General features: G+C 34.4%; 1 long non-coding RNA gene across 1 annotated transcript in view; it reads left to right on the top strand.

The window, feature by feature from the left end:
• The window catches only part of LOC147910393 (uncharacterized), a 29,957-nt gene extending 14,243 nt beyond the window's left edge, over positions 1–15,714 (top strand). Inside the window, exon 2 of the long non-coding RNA XR_015544305.1 lies at positions 6,987–15,714. This is a non-coding gene — a long non-coding RNA (uncharacterized LOC147910393). The remainder of the gene's footprint in view (positions 1–6,986) is intronic.
• Positions 15,715–16,098: the final 384 nt, after the last annotated feature.

Raw genomic sequence — 16,098 nt, forward strand, 5'->3', positions numbered from 1 at the left:
TATCTTTTTTACCTTGATGATTGAAGAAATGCTGAATAAGTGTTTGGCAATGCGATAAAAAGTATTGCGTATTTTATATATATATATATATGTATATATATATATATATATATAGATTTACGATAGACGCAATTCCATTCTATTTACTTAATAAACGTAAATCTGGAGCAACAGACCTCTAATTCATTGTACGCAACTTTGGAATTCAATGAGCAATACGAAGCATAAAATGCGTTTGTGCGCACAAGGATCAACGTGAAAAGGGTTCTGAATTTACGAAATAAAATGTTTGAAAGGGTACAAAAGTTTACCTGAATTTTCGGCAGCTGGATCTTATATCCAAGTACTCGCACATCCTTTTCGGATAAAACCAATGAAACCTTCATAGAACTTTCAGTTCTTTTTCTTTTCCGGGAAAGAGGAAATACGAAAGGGGTTAGGGATATAGATCTATTTTAGAGTATAATAACAGGCTAACCGTCATCGAAATGTTCTGCGCTCATATCTCTATTCCCACTTTTATTGATCGCGTGAAATTCGATATATTCAACGCTCGAGGGGATTTTTTTATCGATCTTACTCCTTCAAACTAATAACTAGATCAACGTACTATTTTTTTTATAAAAGTTTAAAAAGATCTCGATATTTTTAATCGATCGATACAAAAAATGTAGTTGATAATACAATTTATATTAAATTTATATTACTAAGACAAATATTAATTTGTATTATAAGAATAGAAACTCTTCACTGTTTTATAGAAATCCATTTTCATATAATACTCATTGCGATATTATCAAAAGTAACAAGATCATATTTTTTTATACGTCTATAAATTGGAACGAATATTTCATAGTGAATCGAGGCCAGTACCATTCTCCGTAGCGAATTAGACGACCGTAAACCAATAATGCTATTTACACCTCGGATCATTGGACCATTCTTAGGATTGATTTACGACCAGCGTAATTTACGAGCATACTACAGTAGCTATAAATATTATATATGTGTAACAGCTTTTTATGCAATTATCTATTATACGAGTAATTACTATAATCTAATTACAATATTATTTTTAACATAAACTAGTAGACTTTATATAATTTTTTTAATTTAAAATCGATATTACAAAATAATAAAACAAGTATCATAAGATATGTATGTCATTGTTAATATTGTTATTGTTAACATTGCCATAAATATTAAAATTTAAATCAAAGCAAGTAATAGTCTTTGATATAAAAATGGAAAAAGAAAGAGAAAAATACAGAGAAAGGACAAAATGCTGAGAACAGAGTGGCAATACGAGCGAAGAAGGTAAGACGAGCTACAAAAGTGCAATGCTCGAGTAAGGTTTGCGCTATGCCACTGACCCATTAATACATATAGAATCCGATTGCACGTTGCATCGCAATTTGCATCACCGCTATTTGAATTGCTGAGACTCTTTGTAACTATATAATACGATGATAGTTTCGGTAATGCACGATCAACAATATGCATTGTCATGCTTATATTGATTTTCTTACCTCTGCATTATTTGTTTTATAAATCATATTCGATTTTTAATTCAAATAGCAAAAGATTTTAATATTGATCAAGTTTTATACGAATATCTGATACATTCATGTCCAAATATTTCCTGTATTTAATTAAATTAGAATTAATTGCCCTACTTATAGAAAAACAATTAGAATTGATGTAGTAAGTTGGAATTTTCGCGATTATCAAATTGATTGAGAAAACGAGCTTGAATTTGTCCTCGATCGCTCGCGTCGGCGTTTAGTCCAGTAACAGTCGATCAGGCAGGCAGTTGCAAAAAGTATAAGCGAGAAAGGGGGAGAGGTAACACAGAAAGGGGAAGGAGGGGGCGAACGATAGAAGGCTGCACGAGTCGTTGAAGGTCCTCGACCTACGTTGTTAAGGACAGAGACCCCATAGGGACGTAAGACGCCCTTTTGCTTGTTTTTTAGTTTTGCGTACAGTTTTGAGAAATTCCATCAATTTACAATAAATTAAATTGTATTTTTTTTTTCTTCTAATAAAAGGCTTCTTACGATTTATGATTCCTATCGTGATATAATACGTTACATTGACAATTTTCTATATTCACAAAATTAATTTTAAATATATGTAAATATATCATTATTTTTCTCCGCAATGAATTATATGTTAATTTTTTGTAATCGCATAATTTTTGGAATTGTTTTTTATAATCTTGGATTTTTTTGAATTCTATTTGTTCCTCCGTATTAAAATTTGTGCTTAATCCTTGTGCTAAGAGTTTGTAATGCTATAGCAACAACCATCAGGAGACTCAAAAGGGTTAAAACGAATCGATCACTCAACGAAGGTACCGTAGGGTCTTCGACCTCTTGTCGCGCGGTGAAGGTCCGCGGATAACCTACTCCTTGGTTACTGCACTCGATGTCGGTGACCGGGACGTCGATCCCTCAGAAGAGGCGAAAGACCTCCGTGGACTACTCGGAACCGCGAAATAGAGGACTACGACATTCGCTCGATGTAAGTGAAAAAAGAGAACACGTGGCCTGCTGCACTGTCGAGCTCAAATTAATGATTTACATCTGTACAAATTCGCAGAAGGTGTAGACCTTATTAAAAGCATTTCTAAATTTGAATGAAAATAACGTGAATTTTTTTGAGTTTACCTCGTCGAATTCATTACCAATGAGTATTTATTTTTTACTCAAAATAATTTTTTATTCAAAGGGCATAAATTTAATATTTTTCTCTTTCTTGTAGGAATATATTAAAGAGTCCGTATTATGAGTCCGTAGATTCTTAATTATGAAGAGCAAAAAATTATTAGTCCTTCGCTTCCAATATTTCTATAATAAACAGCGAATTCGAAGAAAAAAATGCTCGCGATTCGCTGTACCTCGTTTAGTATGCCCTTCGATTCTTATTCAAGGTCCACAATGGGGGTGCAGTGAACATCGGTTCTTCGGGGTTTCCATAGCGACCGCCACTAAACTACCCTTGCAACGCCCCCGAGGGCTGCGTTTCTACTTTCCACCCTCTGTCTCAGCCGATCGAAAGCTATCGCGCTTGCAATCGTCCTGAAAGAAAGCGATATAGATCCTGCAGCAAGATTGTTGTCCTTATCAAAATTGAAGAATAATTAATTTATTTACTACTAACATTAGAGTTTTAAATCTTCTTTATAGAAATGTAGTTAATTTTCTACTTTTATTTATTAAAGAAAATCTGTTCAATATTTCTTTTTAAATTATGAAGTTAGACATATATATCTTGATATTAATAAATAAGAATATTGTATCTATCATATGAGTTTTTCAAACACACTTTATTTACTATTTTGATTTTAAGATGCTAAAAGTCATAGAATAAATTGAAGATAGAAATATATGTCAGTCAATTCGATATTTTCATATGTCAACCTGAATTACCTGAATGTTGCACTTTATCGATTGGACGGTAGACATGCGTTGCTATGACTACGAGAATACACCGTAAACTACCTTTGGCCCTTGTGATACGTGACTTTTATAGGACGGTTTACGATGCACCCCCGTATACTTGCGTCGGTATCGGCAGGACGAAGGACCTAACTATGAACAAAGACATGGGTGGAGAAGTACGTCGCCTTCATTCGGAAAAACCGCCTTCATCAAACCCTGTAATCAACCTCTTCTGTTTTAATATCAGTTCGACGTAATGCACCCTGCATATATGTATGTGCATGTATATATGTATACATATGTGTATACAGGATGTTTCAGACTCGACACAACACCTGCTAATAGCACATTCCTTTTTGTTATTTTGAGACCAAAATAACAAAATTCTTATACCAAAATGTTGAGATTACAATAGTTTTTCAATTGTATTAAATGTTTACAATTGAAAAACTATTGTAATCTCGACATTTTGGTATAAGAATTCATGTAACATTGATTTTTAAAACTGCGATACTGTAGATACTATACTTTCTACAAAAATAAAATTATAAAGATAGACTAGTTTGATATTAGTATTTTTTTCACAAAGCATAATTTTAATAAGGAATATAATTATTAATCACACATAATCAATTAATTCGAATAAACAGATTGACACGGAAGATTAAATAAACTCTCGACAAATGAGCTTACGATTAAATTTGGAAAAATATTCGTCCCAATTTTCAAAGTTCTCCACTTCCCAGACGAGGTGACTAGGGGGTAACGCAATCTCTTTCTCCCTTGAATCGGACTTGCGGTCCCTCGCGATGCTGTGCGAAGCAAGGGTCGGTTGACTCTCGTCGCCATCCCTAAAGCATCTCAGAACAAAGACAATTCCTAATTCGATTGCGATGCTTTGTTCCACTTGAAGACACATGTGACGATTCGTTTTGAAGTTTCCAATCTCTCGTCTGTATATTATTCATTTATATTATTATATCTTATTCATTGTCATATATAACATCAATATACATTTCATTCCTAACTATAACATCTTTCAAATTTAAGTAATATCATTTATTACAGTTTTTGTAGCGCACTCTTTCTAAATCTCTGGTACTAATACTTTTAGATTAAAAATGATACAGTATTAAGAAATAATATACTCAAGCAGAACAACAAATCACGATAACATCAAAATGATATTAAAATAAATCGGAAATGATTGAAAAATGACTTTTAATGATCATTTTGAAGTCATTTTGATATCACAATGACTTATTGTTCTGCTTGGGATACTTTTTATATATACTTTAGAAGTTTAGAAAGCCAAGCTCTAACTAGTCCCGATAAATAAGTAAAGCGAATAAAATAAAATAAATAAACAACGAATTAGCAAGGTATGTTGAGCGATATCGCTATTAGATTGAAACCGAGTTTGTTCCGGCGTTATGATGGCGTTTGATAAGCATTATCGTCATATGGCGAGTTTTCGTCGATTGGCAAAGATACCGGAAGAGAGGGCATCGGGATTCCAGGGCTGATTGCGCGGGACAAGGTCGTCGTTACCCTGACAACGGTATAGTCGGTGGCACGTGCTGCCTTAGTTCCTCCTCGTCTACTGACCCCAAAATGTGCGCGCGACGATTACTTTGGACGTACTCATGGGATTTGGGTTACTGTCACGGGTTAGATAGGAAATGACGGAGATAAAATATCAAGAATATTGAATCAATTTTCATTCTTTGAATTTATTGATATTGTCATGTGACGCAGGAGCGATTTGTGTGTCGAAAGTATATAACAGATTCAACTCCGTTCCTGTAATCATAAGATATTAATTTATATATACACTCAACTAAATTGGAAAGTTAAATTTAAGAAAGGTTCATGTTTATTTCGTTGAAGATCGCTGATAATGGAATAACGGCCCTTGTAATCGATCAAACTGTTCTAAATATAGCTGAATAACTCTCCTTATATTATTATATTGTATATATACTTGTCTTTTTTTTTGTACACATTCAAACAATAAAATAAAAATATTTTTCCTTTCGATATATAATATAATCTATAAATATAGTTAACGTATTATATTGAGAGGAAAATAATATATGTGATGGGAAGAATATCCGATCAGGAAATATGTCAAGAATTAAAAAAAAAATAGAACAAAGAGTTTGTCTTTGTCAAAGCAGAGCGAAACTTGCGTTATCGAGTAGAATGTGAAGTGAGAATATATATTCCCCCTTTTCTCTCCTCGAAATAGGAGGTTTGTGGGGTTGTAGTCAATCTCTTTCTTTGTCTTCAGCTCCACATGTAACGCAATATTTCGATCGTAGGGCAGCGACGTTTCGCGGACAAAGAACTTGGTCCTTGTTGATGTATAGTCGTTCTGAAGCCCGGAATCCGGTGAGCTCGGTGAAGACTAAATGGGGTGAAGGTCTCCAGGGTTGGGAATCGTGCCGGGACTTTAGGGGCGGTTAGTGGAGAGCAAGATCGAACTTGGCGGAGAAGGGTCGGGGGTGGCGACGGCGCGTCCTCGAACTCTAAGCTTCAAGCTCACAGCTCGTTTCCGGATCCTACAGCTATTTACGAAAACGCTAAATATATAGTCCCCTGTTTCCGATTTTGCTTTCTCATCACGTATCATACCCGCATGGGTTCGGCTCCCATATCGAAAGATTTGACTTACAGTATATGTATAAAAGAATCAGAAGAATGATATTTAAAATAAATATTTTTATAGATAAAATAGATATTTGTGAGTGTATAAAAAAAAGTAAAATAAATCTCAAATATAGCCCTCGAATGGCAAATATAGATAATGTCTTCCTACGAAAAAAAAAAGCAACAATTCATTTAATCCTATTTTCTGCATCAATATTAAGTATTAATTTACTCTCGTATTAAATTACTCTCAAAGAATGACTGCTGATCTCGAACACTGATTCCATAGTACATATCAAGCCTCATGAAGATATCCCTAACCTACAGCAAGCAGCATCATGGTGTCAATCGCATGCAGATACACATTCCCCCTTTGTAGCATTCAATGCATGTTACGAGATAGTAACGCATTGCATCGCTTTGGCAATGTATTTGTAGGAAACTATACATCTCCTCTCTCTCTCTCTCTCTCTCTCTCTGTAGTTATCCGCCCTCCTGTCATTCCCACTTTTGCCCTCTCATGCTTTTCGTGCAGCACACGTGATCTCAGTATATATATATATATATATATATATATATATATTAGGTGTAGTAAAAAGAAATCCATTATTTTTCCAATAGATGGCTTTAGTAATCTGTATCTCGTTTACGCGTGATACAGATTACTAAAACCATCTATTGGAAAAATAATGGATTTCTTTTTACTACACCTAATATATAAACTCAGGGGATGCTCGGGTCAATAACCCTTATAAAAACAATATAAATATTACATGCTTGCGATATTAGCTATGTAATTATTAAAAGTATCTCTTTATTAAATTAAATAATAAAACCTCTTTGATATGATCGATACAGCTATAATAATCATATATAATTTTTTTGTTTTAGGTAAGTTCATGATGACCGTTTTGGTGCCTAATTCCTTCTAAATGCAATCGAACCACAATGTAAGTCCTTATAATAATATTTATATAATAATACTTATTTACAGTAAATATTAATCATACGAGTGACAAATGTTATATTCCTGCATTTTGTTATATAATATTATTCGTATTCGATCAATATGGAATAAAGATGAACAACATTGTAAAAAAGAAATAATAATGATTTTTTATAATATATTTTCAAAATATCGAGGATATATCAAGGATATTTGCGTTTTGTATGCTCGTATTGACTTTGATTTAATTTGTTAAAAATCATTGCTTGCGTGAATGTTGCAGTCATGCTAAAAATAAAAACGAATGTCAGGAAACCACGTGTGCGTATGTACACGTGAAACCTGTTGCTACGTATTAAATGAACAACGTTTGAATAGTAGTCAGTAGTGTACACGCTGAAAAGTAGATGTCGCCCAGCGATACGATGCTAGCAGACTCTATCGGATGTATTGTAAAGTAGAGTGATCTGGCAAGCTTTCTCACGTTTTCTCCTCTCTTTGCGGTCTGAACTGTACTGCCATCTACTAGTTCGACTGACCCGTCGAGAGAGAGTGATCTGCCCGATACGGAAGTTACCTACTTGACTGACTTTAGTCAGTCTGATTACATACGTCTTTGATCCTTACCAGTTGCGCGAATACATCTAAGTGAGAACTGTTATGTCGCGGATATCTCGCTGTTTTGTTTACGGATGTAAAACCAGTAAGCGAGTAAAAATAAAAAAATATATTTATTTCTCTGATTTATTTTATCCTCGCATTATAAGATTACACCAAAATTTATGTATTTTACCTTAATTACATATATATATGTATAAACTATAAACACATTGTATTATGTAATTCTTTTGACATGTGATAAAATATTAATTTTTTTCTACATTTTATTTATTTGTTTAGTTTATCAGAACGATTCTTTGAATCGTAGATTTAATTGTTACACGCGGAAAAGTTTAAAAGGATCATTGCTTTAAAAGTAGAATTTAACGTATCAAAACTTCTCCATCAAATTCTTATTTATCAATTTCTTATTTAGTTTTAATCAAATAAGCATAAAAGATATACTTATATAATATTGGATTTAAGATCTTGATAAAAAATATTTTTTCAAATTTTTAAATTCTAAATCTTCTTTTTCAGTTATTTATACATATGTATAAGAGTCAATAGAAGATTCTGATAAAACTAAATTTAAATTTAATAATTGATTTAATTATGATATTTTTATATAACATATATATATATAATATATACACACACATTTTATACAATTTTCTCGAGGAGTATTACAAATAAACCACGATAATTTCTTTTGGTCTCTCAGGTCAACGCACCTCGTACCGCACTCTTTCCGTATTGTTGACGAAGTGAGAGGATAGAACAGTCGGATTAAGTATCCTTACCGCAAAAGTATGTTGCGCAATTACATTGCTGCGAATTGCGTGGTAACGGCATACTATGTTTCACGCGTATACAAGTCTCATTTTACCTAGCGTATATAGCCTTTTAAACTCTGCTATTCATAATCACGAGACAAATTGTAAAATGCGCAGCCGATTGTTCAAATCACATTAACTTTGATAATAATGTAGCTTTCGATAATCAAAGAGCGAGATATTGAGTCATGATTTTATCATTTTGCAAAATAGAAATATATTAAAATGTTTTTATTAAAATTTTGCTTGTTGTATATGTATATGCTGCGCGCGTGCGCACATATATACACTCATATATAAAAAAAATATATATATATATGATATATACATATATACATATAGAAATGAATTTTTAAGGATTACACGTATTTTGTAACGAAATGAAAAATTTATGAATAAATTACAAATTTTTCTATATTATATTTGAAAGTAATGTAAAAAATTCGGCGACAATTTAGGACCTGAATAAAAAATTATTTCAATAAGAGAAATACTTTTTTAAATAATTAAGATAAAACTAGAAAATTTTGATTTAAATCTACATAAAATTGTATTGTCAAATATAAACATTGACTTTATTAAACTGTTTCGTATATGTATAACATTCAATTTTATACGGAAAGTGTAAATTTCCATTTCCAGTCTACATAGTCTTAAAAAAATATTTAAATATTCATAAAACAGTAATTATCTAATTATGAACATTTACATGTAATAATTAATTTATCTAATTCCTATTTTTTGTTTTACGATTATAACTAGTTTATATTTAAAATTCGTAATCTCAATTAGATAGAATGAATGACATGCAGTCTAATGCTATTTTCCCTTTCTTTCAATCGCTGACAGTAACATACTTATTGGCACCACTAATACAACTTCTTCGAACGATACTCAGTTAATAATGTGAAAGTTGATGCAAAGCGCGATAGAATTTTCACTTTGCACAAGAATGTTTTTTTCTTCTCCGTCCTCTCTCCTTTTCTCTTTTTCATATATCGACTATATTAAGTTTATTAAATCTATTTTTGGATCCTCCCTGTTTTCCATTTTAAATCTTCTAGAAAAGGCTAAAAGATTTTGTTAAGTAATAATAAAATGCATTATTTAAAATTTAAAAAATGTTAAATTAACTGTTATAAATACTTTTTTTTTCAGATATTAGAAAAACATTTTAATTTATAAAAATTTTATAAAAAAATAATTCTCATTAAATAAGCTATTCCGATGTTTATTATTATCAGAGAGCAATTACTTTTGTAATATTTAAATAAACATTTGGCTGTATACATATTACATTATCACTCATACATTTATACCTCAAGTAGAACATAAAATCGTCGTGACATCAAAATGGCACTAAAATAATTCCAAAATGATTATTAAAAATCACTTTTCGATCAGTTACGATTCATTTCAACATTATTAAAAACTTCAAGCCTTCATGTTAGTCAAAGATTTTCTCAATTTTTTTTTTTTTTTTTGATACGTGTTAGACCTACAAAGTAGCGAGAAGAAAATTTTCCATTTTTTTCAGCTGATACTTTCTTATATGTAAAATTTATCAAATTCACATAAAGTCAAAAAATATATAATAAATTTTTGAAAGTAAAGTTTTCAAGCTTTGAAATTCTTTTTTAAATTTAAATTTTATTCATTTTTTAATGAAATTACAGTTGCCTTTAATAGTAATTGTAATAGTAACAGAAAACTGACATTTTATTTGTATCGACCTAATAGATTTCATCAAGCTAAATCTGGCAGACTCGATTGCAGGATGCATCTGCGAATCTCACACGTAATGCAAAATGCAATGCGTGCAATTACTCACGACACGTGGCGACTCGAGTGGTTCGTTGGTCAACTATATAGATTCCAATGCACTGGTGTGCATACGATGTGAGTGCGCTGGCTGGTTTGTTCAGGCTTGCGATGGTATTTGCTAAACGTGCTTGCGTACGTATGCGTGCACGTAACCGATTCTCGCACACGAACGAAGTCAAAGTTCAGTCACTCCGTAACCTCCTTTCGATCGAAACTATTACACACTAGCCAGCGACTCTCAACCAGCCAGATTTTTTTACTTTCATTCTCGTTAAAGCTTCGCAATATCGCATCAGCGATTATTAAACGTCTTTATCGTCGCAACAGTTTATTAACCTGACGTGATTTAAATGAGACGTATATTCTTGAAATATTTTTTTATACATACGTGTTCTCATGTGTACGAAAGATTTTCATCGCGTTCTTATATCTCGATGTTAAAATAATACGCAAAGTTAATAAAGTTAACGCGCATAAGTACCGTTATTTATTGTAATAAATAACGGCGGATTCATTATGTCATTGAACGACCAAATTTTACGCCGAGTTATTTCTGAATCGTGCCAATTTCTCGAAGATGCCACTCCCTCATTAGGTTAATGTACCTCATGAAACGCTTTCACTCTCTTTCGCTTTCGCGGTGAAAACAGTAGAACGTAAGCGACTGTGCGGCCCGATTTAAGCCGCAAGACAACGGCTTATGAATGTATGTTGTAGAATACGACGTTTATACGTATATCACGTAACGGAACAATTATATGCAACATCCTGAGCAGTTAAAATACGTTAATGATCATTAGTGTCTGATGGATCTGCATAATCGAAGATCCGAGGATCAGACAGTCTAACTATAGATTCGATTGTAAAAGTTTCATCACGCCGACATTCTCGTTAATCTCGTTATGTAAATCGAAATGATTTTAATGGTGAGATTTGATTATTAGGATATAAATTACTGTCGGACATAAACTTAATCGTATATATAATATGTTACTCGAATGTGAAGAAATAAGCACAGAAACTTGGAAAATAAACACGAGCCACTACAGCTGACGAAACGTATCGCGAACTACCATGAGACATCAGTAATAGTATATTCAAATTGTGCTCTGCGTAAATCTATAACGTGGCCTAATCTCACAGGATTCTATCCCGGAAATTGTGCAATTACTGCAATCACAGTCGGCTACACTCTCTCTCTCGTTGTTCGTTGTCTTGTTAGATAATAAAACTTTACTTCCCAATTTCGTCATTTCCAATTGCATAAGGAACGATATGTAAAGTGACATAACTAGCAAGTTGATCGACATTGATTTAAGTTTTTTTCTTATATTTATAGTTAATAGAATTATTGAATTGATATAGTGCATGGTATTAAAAAAATTGAAGAAAACGTCAAGTTTCATTAACGTATATTTCTTCGCATTTCTAAAATACGATGACAAGTATAGATATCTCCAATAATTTACGTCTCAGTAAAACAGCAAGGATATGACGTTCATTCTTCTAAAGTTACATTATACATACGAGAGAAACTTTGCATGCAGGAGCCGCCTAAGTATTTTTTTCAGAGTTCAGGTTCTATGACGTTTAATGTTGCCTTCATCGCCATCACGATCTAGTAAAACCACGTCTCCTCGCGCCCATTATCGGAAGAACTTAAAATTCATGCTTCCCCACCTTTTATGATCTGATCAAGGATCGATAGCTCCCTACAGCCCCGTTACGCCGTCGGAACGCGGCGCGCGAAAGTAAAAGTAGGCGGGCAGCACGCGTTGAACTGCTTGAAACGCGTTGCCTCGAACGGTCGCTGCACCACGAGGAGTTACCCCGGCCTCCGTGTTGAGCAATCAGTTCGGTAACTGTAGTTCAGTTTCGCTTCGGCTCTCAGAAATTTCTCGAATGTCCCTTTCGGATACATCCCAAAAAGTTCCTTTCCATAACGATATTTATATAGTTACGTCTTAGATATGTATCATATCTATGTTGGTGCACGCAGATGCAGGTGACTTCCGAAATTTTTATTCTTTCTAACTATTCATTGAAATGCTTTTAATAGCTTAGATTTTAATTAGATGATAAAAAAATTAGTTATTTGCCAAAAAGTTGTATTAGTTTACATTACAATCGGACTAAGTGATATGAGTTGTAACAACTGAATTATGTGTTTCTAAAATTTTATTTAAATTCAATTTCTTGAATCATTCTCTCTCTCTCTCACACATACACACACACACACACACACACACACACACACACACAAAGAGAGAGAGAGGAGGGGGAGAGAGATCTTCCAGACCTTGGAACATTTACTTTCTGACGATACCATGAGTGATCACAGTGGAGAAGGTCCTGTTGGACACACCGTTTCACGAACAGTAACCGCGCTCGGTGGGAGCTTATTCGGTCGTTGGGTTGAGTTGAGCAAGCCGAGAGCGAGCAGCAGTCACCTCGATAGCGATTGTTGAACCCGCGAGAATCTAGGCCGGCGCACTGACACACCGCGTATACGAAAGGCGAGCGTATTAACACATGCGAGTCGATCCGTATGTATCAGTCCGATATCCGTATGTATATATACGTGCATGCAAGTGTACGTACGAATGGATGTATTGAGAATCATCAGGGATTTTCAAACGGATGATGTTTGATTTGGTTGCGAAAATTTTAGACGGTTACCTCTGCTACCGTTTAAATCTATCGCTACATTTCCTCTCAAATTATCCGAGATACTCGGATGAAAAGCTCCCGGATGTTCGGTCACTTGCGACCCTAAATCTTAAGACCAAGTCGTTTAATTAATTATGGCTCGGTAATTGAGATGAATTAGTCGTCAGTTGCATCAAGTGAGTTAGTCAGTTCGGTATAGGCTGAAGGAAAGTACAAGAACAGCGTACGTATGCGCGATGCGTGCCAGTAACGCCGAAAGTGTCCCACTAACGCGAGAGAACAACGACCTGGCAAGTCTCTCTCTCTCTCTGTCCCTGCTCTCCTCTCTTCGTACCCTATCCATCCTCTCCGTCCTCCGCATTTTGCGTCATCAAACGCCTCTAATAACGCACTGTCGTTGTCGCTCGGCTCGATACAAGCCCGACTCGTTTCGCTCGCGAGAATTAGCAGAGAATTTCGTTCCGCGCTCGGTTTTGCGAACACTTTCATTGCGAGAGTAGCATCATACAAATACACTCGCTAAAATTTCTATGCTAATACATGAAGAGCAAATATAATCATTGAAAGATAAAAAGATATTAATTCTAAGTCTATTTAAGAATTATATTCCGAGAACCAAAACATTTTAATAATTCTTCTATTTAATTAAAAATCTGGCATAATAAATTCGAGATATATAATGGTTCGCTTGTATCTGATTAGCACTACTTGCTTTTCAGATCAATCCTATTAATCTTACGAGTTGAAAAGGCTTTGAGAGTTTCAATTTCCTTTATTAAAGCATTTATCGAGTCACTATTCCTATCGTCAAGGTAAACGGAAGTCGTTTCGTGAAAAAAGTTTGATCGTCGCGATAGTAAGCCGCGATTCAACTTAGAAACGCTTATTTCAACTTTCTCGATTGGTGGAGGATAGATTCATGGTGTCCGATCAACTGTTATGAAACGGCGAATTCACGTCGGAGCGTAGCGCGGACGTCGAACTCTGGTCCGTTCACGGCGTTACGAAATCAGGAACTTTCGAGTCCGCGTGTGCGTTTGTTACACCACAGTGAATTTCTAAGAACGTAATCTTAAAGCGACGATAAAATTATTAATTTTGCAGCGCAGCCAATCATCGCCATCATCATAATATAGGCTACCTCGATCTTTTATCAGATTTCGAGATCATTTAAGATATTTAGTTTCCTTTGATTTTACATCCTTAAATATCCGATTTCTCAAACGCAACATTTTCTAAATGAGAAAATGAATACTATAAACATTTATCGCTTTTAAAGAGTTCTATGTGAACGGATTCTGTTCAATCGTTTGAGCTCCATCTGCGCTAGAAAGCACCAAGGATAAATCCGCCCACGGACAAGCGAAGCGGTTCGTAGTCGCGAAACGGCAATGTTGTGAAATTCATTAGCAGCTGAATGCAGGCACGCAAACCTGATCGCGAGAGTCTAATCTTATTGCTAAAACTACTACTTAGATAGTGTATGAAGAAATGAATATCATACAACTCATGGAACAACTCATTAAATACTGTCCGCCTTATGCATTCACCAAATCATGCATAAATCCAGGGATACAGAAGCGAGAATTTATATAATATTGAGTATGAAAATCACATTCATTTTGCGGAGAATGAACAAGATGTCCAAATAGTTTGAGGTAGTTAAATCACCTTCTCTATTGAAAGAAACGCCATATATAATACTTTCGCTGGAAGAATCAAGAATTGAGAAATTTTACAATTAAATTTCACACTGAGTCTTAAATGCTGTTTTCTTGAGTTACAGATATCGTTTATTGTTCTCGTTATCGGTCTTTGCTTCCATTTTACGACATAACGCAAATATCTTATAATAACCGTCCATTACACTGAATGCTCTAAAGTTATTTAAGTACTAGAATGGCACAAGTACTTATATTTTATTGATTTCAATATTTTCATCATTCTAATTGAGCAAGTTCGAATCGGATAAGAAAGTATCAACGATAAATCATTCGCTAACATATAATTCTTTATATCTGACTTTTCAATAACACACTCATATACATATATTACAGATATTGTTGATTTTCTTTGTGAAGAAAACCAATCTTCTTTATAAAGTAAACTTTTATTCCATTTTCTGGATAAACATATATTACAAAAAATTGCTTTCTTTCGAATTTTAACCTTATTATATAATACTTTTAGCAGTAAAGTATTACGAATTTAAGAATATGATTAAAAAACACTTAAAATTGGAAATTCTAAACATTCGAGGAACTTTCTCTTAAGTTTTGAAAATTTGAGAATTCAAGGATTTTTCACATTTTTGCAGAATAATAAAGAAATTGTTTTGAGTAGCGCAAGTTTTAAGAGAAAAAACACGTTCACCGTCTATTGGTGCAGTGAGACTGTGAAAGCACCCTAAGGCGCAAAAGCGAACTGCGCGGCCAAGCCGCTCACCCCGTCCTCGACGGCGGTGGTTCGTCGTCCGCACACGGCCTTCGGAAATGGGGACGTTCGCTAGCAGTCTCGTGGATCCGAAAGAGGAACGGCGACAGCGACACTGAGAGTTAGACAAAACGAGTAAGAGATAATAAGAGTGAAAGAGAAAGATAGACGGGGAAATGTAGGAAAGACAAGAAAAAAAAAAGAGGGAAGATTTCATTGGGAGAGAATATCTTCGCACAACGGGACAATTTTCACTCGACATTTCATTCGGTCATTGCGAATAACCATCCGAAAGAAAGAAAGAAAGAAAGGAGGTGGAGAAGACAGGATGGAATTAATTTAACACATGTATATGTATACACATATCCGTTTCTCCTTCTATGGAGCAGAGCTCTGCCCGGCTTGCCATCGGGGCGCAATGCACTCTCGGTAAGACCTTGTCCTGGCCAGTGGCTTTCAACGGATTACGCTGTTCTGAAGCAGAGTGTCGGCGACATTATGCGATTACGCATCGCATGCAATCTAACTTTGCCATTTTATACAATCCGAAGAGCGAAATACGATACGCGAAGCCATGCTGAACGGATTCTGAAACCAGCAATTAAGTCATCTAAAATTAGATATGGATGTTGAGCATTAATTGCGCGATAAGCATGCAAGTCTATGATGTTTGCCCTCCTCTCTTCCTTCCCTA

The sequence above is a fragment of the Acromyrmex echinatior genome, chromosome 2, assembly GCF_024713525.1.
Source record: "Acromyrmex echinatior isolate Ae372 chromosome 2, ASM2471352v2, whole genome shotgun sequence".
In the NCBI taxonomy this organism is placed as follows: Eukaryota; Metazoa; Arthropoda; class Insecta; order Hymenoptera; family Formicidae; genus Acromyrmex; species Acromyrmex echinatior.